At 47.5% G+C, this 13,267-nt stretch overlaps 1 protein-coding gene across 1 annotated transcript in view; it reads right to left on the reverse strand.

The window, feature by feature from the left end:
• The window catches only part of LOC139048907 (uncharacterized), a 100,201-nt gene extending 98,898 nt beyond the window's left edge, over window positions 1-1,303 (reverse strand). The window contains exon 1 of the mRNA XM_070523837.1: window positions 850-1,303. The gene's annotated coding sequence lies outside the window, so the exon portion shown is untranslated. The remainder of the gene's footprint in view (window positions 1-849) is intronic.
• Window positions 1,304-13,267: the final 11,964 nt, after the last annotated feature.

Below are 13,267 nucleotides of genomic sequence, written 5' to 3' on the forward strand. Positions count from 1 at the left end.
AGTCTCTCTGCAGAACTCGCGTTTACGCATCTGCTGCGCGTCCCCATTATCGCTGTCTCCCACCGGGCGGAGCCGTTTGTCCGAAGTACACGAAACAATGCCGCGTTTCCAGAAGCTACCATGCGGAACGATATGCGCTGTTCAAAGTGCAAACGCGGAGGACGTACTCTGAGCGCAAATAGTATGCATCGATCCGGCGAGCGTTCGTGTAACTGAGTGAGTGAGCCGAAAGTCGTATACTATTTTAGGCAGGTCACAGATCCCGCGAATGTTGCCTGAACGTGCATCCCGTACGCAGGTCGAATACTAAAAAAAAAAAAAATCTGCCGAAAAATTGTCCTGAAGTCGCCGGCGTCCCTTAACTGGATCGCCGGTGTCAGCACGGTGTAGTTAAGAATGCGGCACCCAGTCTCAACTCCCCCTGCGCACCAGCAGGGGCTTCTTTGGTAATCTTCAGTCCAGGACTGCTCGGACAGGTCATCGTCGCGGCATTGCTGTTATACGGTTACTGCGCATGCTCCGAAACTTGCCTTCTGCCATACGTAGGAGTCCAGGACTGCCAGGACAACGCGGCCCACGTTCGAAAAAGAAAAAAAAAAGAGTAGACGCCACCGCGATCGTCGAGTCGGACATATTGGGAGAGTAACATTCGCATCTCTCATTTGATCTGCACATATCCTAAACGCCACGATCGCCAACATTATCAGCGAGGGTATACAAGCGGCACAGTCGTTACGGACGAAAGACTTCGCGAATTCGGACCCGTGTTCGAATCCACGTGTTTCTTTTTTTCTTCGATACCATGGGTTGCGCAGCTGGTTTCGGTAACATCTGGTGCTTCGCACGTACCTTGTCTGCTGCCTCTCGAGGTTAATCCAGGGCCGACGGAGGTGCTGAGGGGAGTCGTCTCGGTGGCCACGGAGTTTACGAAGGCACACACTCCTTCGCTCTGCTCTGGTCGCGCAGTCCCGGGTTTAAATTAAAAAAAAAATAAAAAAGAACGAGAAGATGACTCGGCTTCAGCAGCGCACCAGGCACTGCTGACGTGTCCCAATTAACAGAACCACAAACCGCAGGTGGTGAGTCTCGCGTCGATGTAGTGGGGGTGGGGGGGACGACGTCCCCAAAAGTCCCGTGGCTCGCGCACCAAAGGCAACAACACTGTACGTATTTTTTGCGGACCCGAAGGGGGGCTGACACCCCTGCTCTCACTGGCTCGCCCGGCTGCTGTGGCTGTGCTCGCGTGGCCCAGCTTACAAGAGCGTCTTTATGCGCAGGCGCGCGCGCCTCTCGCCTCGGGGTGTCCCGCTTGCGGACGGAGTCCCGTTAGACGGGCCCCCCTCGCCCCCCTCGCCGGGCCCCGCTCACTCACTCCTTGCCTCAACTTGCTCCTTCGCCTCCTCCTCGTCGCGGGCGCACCTTCTCGCACCACCATCACCAAGCGTCACTACACCGCGTCAGCCGGGGCGAGGGGGTGTGCGAAGAAGTGGGGGAGGGCAGCTGTGTATACTTACCTGCCCACCTACCTGCCTCTCTCTTCGCTACGTCTTCGTATAAGCCGGTGGTGCACAGTCGTACAAAAGAGTGGCGGCGCGCCTGTCCCGTGCGCGGTGCTGCTTTCTCTCTCTCTCTCTCTCTCCCCGCCACCGCGGCTTGGCGCTACGCTTTTACCTGCGGACGCGGGCCGGCGTCTGGAGGCCGTCGTTGCCAACGTCGGCCGCATTTCCACGACGGGGCGAAATGCAAAAAAGCGAGCGCGTTTTCCCCAGCTGGTTTGTCTCGGCGGTTTGCGGGGCTCTGCATGTTTATGAGACTTGGTGCGCAGACGCTCGTTAAACCTACTCCTGAGTTTTTAAATGTATACCGACATATGGGAATTGCGCGATAAAGCCAATTGATTTTGCTTGTTTTTCAGCGTGTAAGAACGTAACTTGAAATTCAGCACAGCTTGGTGAAGTTTCCAGCACACTCGTGAATTTTTCCTTTCTTTTGCGAGCCTGTTCATATGCTGTTGCTCACTCATCGTTATAAGGGCCTAATTCCCGACTCTTACGATTTTTTAGGTGTTCTTTGCCATGAGCCTGTCGCCTTTGGTAATAGTATATTCGTCATCAGCATAGTTGTCCGTTCTTAAGAATAGTCTAGCGGCGAAAAACGGCTTTGTGGGAATGTACCAGCCTTGGCCTTGTTGGTAAATTTAGTGGTATAGTCACCGTCATACTCATTTCGAATTCACATTAGGGGCGTTTTTACTGCAATTAGCATTCCTTACCGACTTCAGGTACATTGAGTCTATCTATCTAGCTTTTCATGTCGACACAGTGACCAAGCTTGTCCGGTAGCTTGGGTCACTGTGTGCGTGCTTGTGGTCGTGACGCTGTCGTAGCCGTTCCATCGTCGTCGTTCCGTCGTCGTCCCGCTGTTTTCGTCGTACGGCCGTCGTCATTCCATTGCTGCCAACCGTCGTCGTCGTCAGGCTGTCTGTCGTCGTACGACATTAACCGTTTCAGAATCGCCATCACATTGTCGTCGGGTCGTCGCCGCGTAGCGGCGCCTTTGTCGTACCGTCAACGTCATTCCTTCATTGTCGTTACTGCGTCGTCGTCGTGCCGTCACGGTCGCGGCCTACCCTGGCAACCGGGTGTCACTGTAAAGTGGGCCGATCCCGGAGACAGTGTGCGCGCGCGCGCGCGCGTGTGTGTGTGTGTGTGTGTGCGTGTGTGTGTGTGTGTGTGTCGCATTTTACTGAAGCAACGGAAATACCAGAATGACCACGAAGGTTTCAACTAAAGGTGTATTCAGCAGCAGCTTGATGTGGGCTCGCTATAATTTACTGTCCTCGCCTTAATTTAGAAAGACGATCGCTTGCAATTTCGATAGCGCGCTTTGACCGAAGACCTCTAACAGAGCAACTTATTTTAAAATACCGCCATCACAAGGGGGGGGGGGGGCGCATCGCAGCAGAGGGCGACGAGGGCACTGTTGCAGTTTTTAAGGGCAACTGAATTGGACAAGTGACTGTAGCCGGAACAGATGTTTATAGTGCTGCAAGTGCTACTGTGCTGTGCGGTGACAGTATGCGGCGACAGTGACGGACTGTGATTGTATGTCCGTGCTCCTTTCTTTCTTTATCTCTACTTTGTTATCACTTTATCTCCCCCTGCCCTCTCTCCCCAAAGTAGGGTAGCGAACCGGACATTCCCCTCGGGTTAACCTCTCTGCCTTTCCCCTTTCCTCTGTCTGTCTCTCTCTGATGTGGGCGAGTTGGTTTCACATACTTGAAGAAAAGAAAAGAGCGCCACAAAAACGTGGACTAAAAGAAGAACATGTACGACGGACAGGCGGTAACTTCCAACTAAACGTTGTTTAAGTAAACATGTGGTTGGACGTTAGCGCCTGTCCATCGTACATGCTCTTCTTTTCGTCCGCGTCTTTGTAGAGCTCTTATCTTTTCTTCAAGGTGTCTTCAGCGATGCGGTGTGTCCCCACATTGCTTGAAGGCTAAACGCGTTGACGTCGGCAGTCATCGCGAGACGGGTGCTGCCAAAATGTTTCGCTCCTTCTAGGAAGCATGGTGGAAATTTCCGGTTGGGGTGCATAGAATTGCGCTAGCTCGACGCGTCTTCCTTCCAAAGCAGTGCATGTTTGCTCCTCACAGTCCGCGTTTTATAACACTGAAGCCGCTGGACGCGTGTCTTCAGTGTTCTGGTTAAGTCTGACGGAGGCTTACACTGGCTATAGAAAGAAACATCGCGCAAAGCGAAACAAGGAGCAGCGGACAGTGGACAGAGCTGCTAGCACATGCTTGCATTATTTTGATATGATTCAGCCAATAAACAGAAAGCCTATGTAACTACGGACTCGAGAGCACTCGCTCTTGGCGTATAGTTTATTAATTGCTTTTGAGAAGTGAGAGTGGTTCAAAGTGGAATCATGTAGGACAATGAAGGCACGCGCACGACCACTTTTCGAGAATACATACGGACGTTGGTAAACATCCTATGGACTTACGTCCTCACTCTTTTTCTTTTGCCTATAAATATAGCCTATAACGAAGCGTTATGTAAGAAGACAAACCCTCTTACAAGAACTCTGCAGACGATCTGTAGACTGTCTGGAACCACATTTTTATGGCAGGTAGCAGAGGTCACGAACAATGCTGGCGAAACAAATCCTAGGATATAGCCATGGTCTTGCTTCCTTTAGTGAACCCATATCTTCAAAGCTGGCAGTTTGCTTTGTCAGTCAGTTGGTCGGTCGGGCCGTCGTTCGAGTGATCAAGTGATAGAACGATCGACTGACTGGCTGACTGACTGAGGTCAGATGACGATTGGTTGTTCCACCCCATTCGACGCTTGTATACGTGTGTAATCGCATGCAAATTATTATCTAGCTGCATAACCTTAGCTCTATAACAGGTTGGAACGCTTTCAGCGTCGGCGGCCGTGAAGCCCGTAGAAAGTGCAAGTTTCTGCAGTTAGGTGGCTCCACCTTCGGGGGTTCGGAGATGCCCTGTGAGTACGCGCGCCCTCTGTGTGGCGGCTCCGACAGTGCGTCCACGACAGACGCGTGCACCCCATGCTGCGACGCACAGCGATATCAGAAAAAAAGGTGAGGTCGCTGATCCGAGCTGTTCCGCATGCCTGGCAAGCGTGTACCCGCCGCTCTCGCACAGTAGGCATGTGTGCTTTCCAACGCGGTAACATAAAAAGCGAGGAAAAGGAAGGAAAAAAACACACAAAGGAACGAAAGACAGAAACCAAACAAAGTAACAACGACATGAAGGAGGAACAGACGAACGAAAAGAAGAGCGAAAGGAAGAAAGAAGGAACGAAAGAAACCAAACAGAGTAACAACGACACGAAGGAGGAACAGACGAACGAAAAGAAGAGCGAAAGTAAGACAGAAGAGGAAGCTTTAGCTCGGGCAAAACTCCGACGCGGCCTATTCAAATACATGTAAAACGCAAAAACGTTTTTATGAGATAACCCCTGCACCGATATTGATGAAATTTGTTGCATTTGAAAGAGAAAGTTAAATTCTAGTGACTGTTGGAAGCGGAATTTCGATTTAGGGCTTGAATTTTCTTAAATCGATTTTGAAATATTTGACCGTTTGAAAAAAATAGAAGCACGAAGTTTACAAATTGATAGCTCTGCATCAAGAACTGATATCGCGGTTCTGTAAACGGCATCCATTAGATCATTCAAAGCGGACAAATTCAATGTGTCATTTTACATCTTACGTGAATTTGTTACGTTGGTTACAACGGTTTTGCAAAAGTTGTATTTCCCTATGATTAAATTTTTTTCATATTCATGTGTAACATATCAATTTCGTCCGCTTTAGATGTACTATTAGATGCAATTCACAGAATTGTATTATCATTTTTAGTGGTTGAGTTACAGAGTTGTAAACTTGATAGTATCGTTTTCTAAAAATTTTCGATTTTTGCCAATTTTTAACAAAAAATTGACAACATAACTCAAAAACTCGAAACCAACACTCACTAGATTTTAAGTTTGTCTTTTAAATGCAACAAACCTCGTCAAAGTTGGTGCAGTGGTTGCCGAGAAAAACGAATTCTCCTTTTACGTGTATTTAGATAGGAGCACCCGAGCTAAAGCTTCCTCAGAAGGACAGAGAGAAAGCTGGAGAAATACATAAAAAAGAAAGAACAGAAAGAACCCCTCGCCGAAGTCTGGCGTTACGTCTTCCATTGCTTCTGTTCTTGCTTTCGATTTCCGTCAGGATGTTTTTTATTTATTTAAATATTGTCCGCCCGACGTGGCTCGCTAGCTCACATTGAAGCGAAACGGAGTAGCAAGAAGCGAATGCTTCAAACCTCTCCAATAAATTAAGTAGAGAAGGAACATAAGAAAGAAGGGAATAAAGAAAGTTGGGATGTGTCACTGTGAGAAAAACCGGACCGGTCATCCATCCAAAACAAGGATAGCGTTTTTTTGCCCTACGGCAGAGGCGATGACGGTGATGATGACCACAACCGTGCTATGATGACGACTCTACGTCGACAACGAACAGGATGATGCACTGGCTCCATATTTGTCAGATCTGATTTGTTATGGAATTCTGAACAAAGACAAAAAAGAAAATATCTTTTGTTATATTGACATGACAATAAATTAGGAGATATTTTATCAAGAAATGGCATCGACTTCTTGTGACATGCGGGAAGTAGAAATGCCTATCTCACAAGTCGAAGAACATAACAAAGGCAAACAATAACAGCAAAATTATCGTAGGATGGCATATCCTAAAGCATTGCGACCGTGCTTCATTCACCTCGGAGTAAGGAAATTTTAGAAAGTAGGAGTTAAGCAAGGGACAAACGTTTACTCCCGTCAAAAGAGAAATTCTGCTCCAAACTCGCCGTAGATGGCTAAATTGACAGTTGGGAAGTCCGAGGCCATATCAAGTTGCGTTCCATTTCTGACGAAGCGAGCAAAAACGGCAGCTTCGCGATGACAGCGTTCAAGTAAAAAAACGACGTAGGCGACTTTGCTGTCCAAACAAGATGGCGACGGACCATAAGGCATGAAAACTCGACGGGAAGCTCGTCTACACACAAGAAAACGTAGTTACTCCTTTTTATGCGCTCAATGTAAGCGCATAACAGCAGGTTTATTGTTTTCATCGATGTCACAGTCATCGCCATCATTTGCGCCCATGGACTGCTGGACGAATGCATGTCCTAGAGGCCTCCAAATGGCCACGTCTTGTGCTAGCCAACTCCGTACTGTTTGCAAGTTTTGTAGTCCCATTGCGCAACGTGATCTTCATGTGATATTCAACTGCGTTTCTCTTATTTTTGGATTTTTAGGTAGAGTACATATAACTACACAATCATTCCCCGCAGCCTTTCTCTACACAGTTTTGTTGTGTACCTTTGGGCTGCTAGGCCTGCTCCTCTGGAGATCATCGAGCGGCCGAATTCAGTATTTTGTTCGTCACTGCTGTGTGCCAATCAGCCAACTTCCCTAATGTTGTGCGCGACATTGCGATTATAGCCACCATCTGCTCTTACGAACAGTTTTAGCGTAAGAATTTTACTTATGGGCAAGAGAAGTCGTTAGCAAAACAACGCCCAACGAAAGCGTCCCACCGCGATAACGAAATTTCGTATATTATAGCCGGTAGTACGGCGCGTGAGAATTTGGCCTGCTGAGAGGGAAAATGGACGGACGGACGGACGGACGGACGGACGGACGGACGGACGGACGGACGGACGGACGGACGGACGGACGGACGGACGGACGGACGGACGGACGGACGGACGGACGGACGGACGGACGGACGGACGGACGGACGGACGGACGGACGGACGGACGGACGGACGGACGGACGGACGGACGGACGGACAGACAGACAGACAGACAGACAGACAGACAGACAGACAGACAGACAGACAGACAGACAGACAGACAGACAGACAGACAGACAGACAGACAGACAGACAGACAGACAGACAGACAGACAGACAGACAGACAGACAGACAGACAGACAGACAGACAGACAGACAGACAGACAGACAGACAGACAGACAGACAGACAGACAGACAGACAGACAGACAGACAGACAGACAGACAGACAGACAGACAGACAGACAGACAGACAGACAGACAGACAGACAGACAGACAGACAGACAGACAGACAGACAGACAGACAGACAGACAGACAGACAGACAGACAGACAGACAGACAGACAGACAGACAGACAGACAGACAGACAGACGGACGGACGGACGGACGGACGGACGGACGGACGGACGGACGGACGGACGGACGGACGGACGGACGGATAAATGGACGGATAGATAGATGGACGGATAAATGGACGGATAGATAGATGGACGGACACACATAGACGGACATAGACGGACATAGACGGACATAGACGGACATAGACGGACATAGACGGACGGACGGACACACATAGACGGACGGATGGACGGACGGACGGACGGACGGATGGACGGATAGATGGATAGATGGATAAACGGATGGACGGATAGATGGATAGATGGATAAACGGATAGATGGATAGATGGATAGACATATAGATGGATAGATGGATAAACGGATAGATGGATAGATGGATAGACATATAGATGGATAGATGGATAGACATATAGATGGATAGATAGGAGGAAACTCTATGATGTCGGTGGCACAGCCCTTCACTTGCCGCTCCCGGATTCCGCAGATCGCTCGCAATGAGGCCTGCGCGCGGAACTAAAGTGCTTCGCGCTTACGCGGCCGCCTTGTGTATAAATGTCAGATCAACGCATGCAATTCGTTCCGCAACGGTATGACATAAATGTCACGAGGCGGCAGCGCGCTCGCTCCGTCGTCAAACCCTCAGCTGCCACACCCTTGACGAGGAAAATTGAGTAATGCCGTGACTCGGGCTCCTTACAGGGTGCGTTCCAAATCTATTCGCTCGACGGGCAAGCAGACGACAGAGAAGTCGGAAGCCGTTGCCGAGAACCGCTTCGTTTCTGCGGCGCAGACGGCGGGCAGCAAAGGCTCGCCGGTGATTGCGAGAAGAGGGGTGCGCAAAATAAGCGCATTTGGGGACGAAGTATACACTCTAATATACCACCCTCAAATGCGAACAAGGGTGTAAATCGACCTTTCACTCGCACCCTTACAACATTTAGGTGTAATTCCTTTGGGTGTAAACATGTGAGTTATGTTATCATATTAGTTACCATATTCACACTATCAATCAGGTGATAGAGAAATGCGCGGAATGTAACCAACCCTTATATATATATATATAGCTTTCATTGATTACGAGAAAGCGTTTGATTCAGTCGAAACCTCAGCAGTCATGCATGCATTACGGAATCAGGGTGTAGACAAGCCGTATGTAAAGATACTGAAACATATCTATAGCGACTGCACAGCCGCCGTAGCCCTCCATAAAGAAAGCAGCGAAATCCCAATAAAGAAGGGCGTCAGGCAGGGAGATACGATCTCTCCAATGCTGTTGACAGCGTGTTTACAGAAGCTATTCAGAGACCTGGATTCAGAAGAATGGGGGATAAAAGTTAATGGAGAATACCTTAGTAACTAGCGATTCGCTGATGATATTGTCTTGCTCAGTAACTCAGGGGACGAACTGCAATGCATGCTCACTGATCTGGAAAGGCAAAGCAGAAGGGTGGGTCTAAAGATTAATCTGCAGAAACCTAGGGTACTGTTTAACAGTCTCTGAAGAGAACAGCAGTTTACAATAGGTAGCGAGGCACTGGAAGTGGTAAGGGAATGCATCTATTTAGGCTAGGTAGTGACCGCGGATTAGGATCATGAGACTGAAATCATCAGAAGAATAAGAATGGGTTGGGGTGCATTTGGCAGGCATTCTCAGATCATGAGCAGCAGGTTGCCATTATCCCTCAAGAGAAAAGTGTAAGACAGTTGTGTCTTACCAGTACTCACCTACGGTGCAGAATCCTGGAGGCTTACGAAAAGGGTTTCACTTAAATTGAGGACGACGCAAGGAGCTATGGAAAGAAGAATGATGGGTGTGACGATAAGGGGATAAGAAGAGAGCAGATTGGCTGAGAGAACAAACGCGAGTTAATGACATCTTACTTGAAATCAAGAAAAATAAATGGGGGGGGGGGCATGGACAGGACATCTAATGAGGAGGGAAGACATGCAGGGACTACATGGTCACACTTAGCACGTGACCGGGGTAGTTGGAGAAGTATGGAAGAGGCCTTTGGCCTGCAGTGGGCGTAGCCAAGGCTGATGATGATGATGATGATGATGTGAGCTATAAACCTATTTACTCCCGTAAGTTACTCCCTTGAAATGAATTACTGCCTTAAATCTAAATAAGTGTACAAACTGGTCTATAACTCGCACCTTTACACCCAAATGGGGTAAGCGTGACAACGCGAGCGCCTCGTCCTGTCAATTTCGTGTTTCTGCGTGCCCCTTTTACTAATAGCTCTGTTAGTAGTCATATGTAATTTAGTAATAATTTTCGCGCCCCATCTCTGATAGCCGTGTTTCGCCAACTTGACCAACAAGGATCGAGGGCTTGACAGCTGGCCGCACAGTTCAGAGTTCATATTTCATAGTTAGCATGCGCAGCTGCCCCTACGAAGAAATACTGCACAAAGAAACATGCGCCGAGTCCTTTACCTCGTTCGGTAAACATTTCCTTGCAGGGTTCGCGCCTACTTGCGCAGTCAATCAAGCTGACTGTAATTTCACCATCCAGCCCACCAAATGTACAACTGAGCTCAATTTTGCTTGTATGCCATGTTGCGAAACACCCAGCAGACTCGTTGCTTAAAAAAAAAAAAGAGAATCGGCACGAGTAGGCAATTCGGTAAAGGGTTCGAATATCTCCGTTACCGGTTCACCAAGTCAAAATGATACGATCTCACCGGCGATTTGACGATAACGGGACTTCGCCGAGCTTTCCTCGTACGCGTTCTGGCCTTCAGAACCTATACGTGCGGGCCTCTACACACGTTTGGGACACTACTCACCTGATGAAGTTCGGCCAACGTCTTTTAGTTCGTTACTTTCATTATTTCGACATGTGTATACGTTAAAGGCCAAATGCAGCGACGTGTTCACGTTGGCTAAACTGGTTGCAAATTTCGCCAAAGCTACGGTGCTGCCAGGGACGCCTATCTTTTTATCATTATTATCAGCCTTTGAATAGCAACTTAGCAGAGCATGCGGGAATTCGCTGGTTAGCGGATGTGACGCAAATCTCAGCGCACCACCTCCGAGATTTTTTCACAGCGCTCCGCACGCACTACCCGAATCTCGGAGGACAGGCTCGGACGCCGTGGTGGTTCTCAATGTTCCGGATACCCCCGTTTGGATATCGAGAACACGTACTTCTGCCAAGTTTTCGTCGTGCGTTCACTATTATTTCAAATGCAAACTCTTCCACGAAAGCTGCTTTGTATTTTAAATATCTGAAACTAGACGCATCTTTTTTTTTACGTGGATCGAAACTTTGTTGCAGCTGACCCTACGCGCGAAATCTGAATGTAGCTTGTTCAGGTAAACACAGAAATTATCTCGTGAAAGTTGTTGAAATCGTTGAACAAGAATTTGTTGCGTTCAGAAGCGAAAGTTATATCTATAACAGTTCTAGGAAGCGTCATTCTGATTTATAAATTTATACTGCTTTCATAAATCTTCGAAAATTGTTCAGGTGAAAGAAAAATTAAGCACGAGCTTTACGAATTCGTAACTCCGCACAAAAAAGCAGATGCAACGCTTATCTAAGCTTCACCCGTAAGAGCATCTGAAGCGACCTTATAGAACGTAAATTTTGTCCACCTTCTATGTTATTACAACCGGCGCGGTTTACAGAATTGTGATATTTTCGTTTACTACTGGGTTACAAACTTGAGGCGTGAATTTTTCCTTCAATTTTGAATTTCAAGAATTTGTAATATATATGACCCCTTAGATAATAAAAAATAATCTGCTTGCTACAACCACTATATTTTAGCTTCTCTTCTTTTTGAAAGGCAGCAAACCTCAACAGAGTTGGTAAATTACATCCGGAAAGCAACTGTTTTCCCATTCCCGCGTATTCAGATGGGACCCCTACGTCTCGACTCATGACGTATGATTTCTTCCTTAGGTACTCCAGGACAACGCCGATATCAAGCGCTGTGGAAAACGTGGACGTGAGTGACCGCATGCCTTTCTTTTTTCATGCTTCACGTGATAGTCCCTCTAGCAGCATAGGGAGTTATAGAAACTGCACTTTCAGCGGTGTAGTTCACACCACAGCGTGTGTAACTTCCACACCTACCAGTGATAGCGTATCCAGCTTTGGTTGCGCGTTGAGCCAACCTCGGGGTGTAAAAAATTAGTCCGAAATCCTCAATACAAAGCATCTCTCATACAGCTGCTGTCTTGCGCTTGGGACGTTCAGCACTAATCACTTAGAGAGAGAGAGAGAGAGAGAGAGAGAGAGAGAGATACACGGTGTTCATAGTGCAATGAAGGTATGCGCGACAAAAACGGACTCCAAGAAACAAGCAGCAGCGGCGAGTAAGTGCAATTGTGGCGTATTTTGTACACCTTTAAAGTTTCTGTCTCTCTTGTGGTGTCTTTTCCTCTTCGTCCTTGTTTGTCGCGCTGTACCCTAATTTCACCGTGGATTCGTGCCAATTCACTCGCCCAAATGTTAACCTCGCTGGAGACAGGGCGTTATCTTCAATGAGAAGGTGGTTGGCGGCCCGCTACCCTGTTCGAAGTAGTGTGTGATCAATCAATCAATCAATCAATCAATCAATCAATCAATCAATCAATCAATCAATCAATCAATCAATCAGTCAGTCAGTCAGTCAGTCAGTCAGTCAGTCAGTCAGTCAGTCAGTCAGTCAGTCAGTCAGTCAGTCAGTCAGTCAGTCTGTCGATCGATCAATCGATCAATCAATCAATTATTCAATCAATCACTGAATGAATAAATGAATGAATCAATCAAGAACACTTAGGTATGAATAAATAATTCGAATCGGAATGGCGCGCTTTAGTTTCGTGCCTCTCGTCAGAAACAAGAGCAAGAAAATCACACTTTCGCCATAAGGGTGAAACAATGAACGCGATAGCAACATATTAGGATATCACACAAAGTGTGAGACTCATAGCTGCAGTGGTAGTATCAATCGAAGTAAACGTGCGCTGACTAAGTAAAGAACGAGCTGTTGGGTCAGGGGTCCACTGTTTGAATCCTTCCATCGGACAACTTCACTTATGGTAATTAAAGCCAACGTCTTCCTTAGCGACTTTACCACCGCTTTCTCAGATCGGGTATGTTTCAAATCCCTTTCCTGCGCGGATCCAGCAGGTAGCGCACAGCCGCGCTAATAAAGTTAGATCACTGAAAGGTATTTTTTTTTTCATTCAAGGTATCCCCAAAGGCCTTCATTACGAGGGTATTACATGGGGGGGGGGGAAGGGATGCAGACATTGGTCACATGATACTTATACATCGTACTAATCCAAAAAAAGGAAGAAAGCCCAAAATAATAAGAGAGGGAGAACATACGTCATGTACACGATGAATCACAAATATTGCGCATAAAACATTAGTACATATTAGCTCTGTTATGGCTTCGCACTTTTAGTATTTCAGTCTGAAAAGATTTTAGGTGAAAGGCACGCGTTGTCGGTGTTTTGTTTCATGACATTTGTTTCTGGGCTGCCATCCCCAAACTCCTGAGGAATAGTTTTGTCAAGAAAT

Source organism: Dermacentor albipictus, chromosome 8, assembly GCF_038994185.2.
Source record: "Dermacentor albipictus isolate Rhodes 1998 colony chromosome 8, USDA_Dalb.pri_finalv2, whole genome shotgun sequence".
NCBI lineage: Eukaryota > Metazoa > Arthropoda > Arachnida > Ixodida > Ixodidae > Dermacentor > Dermacentor albipictus.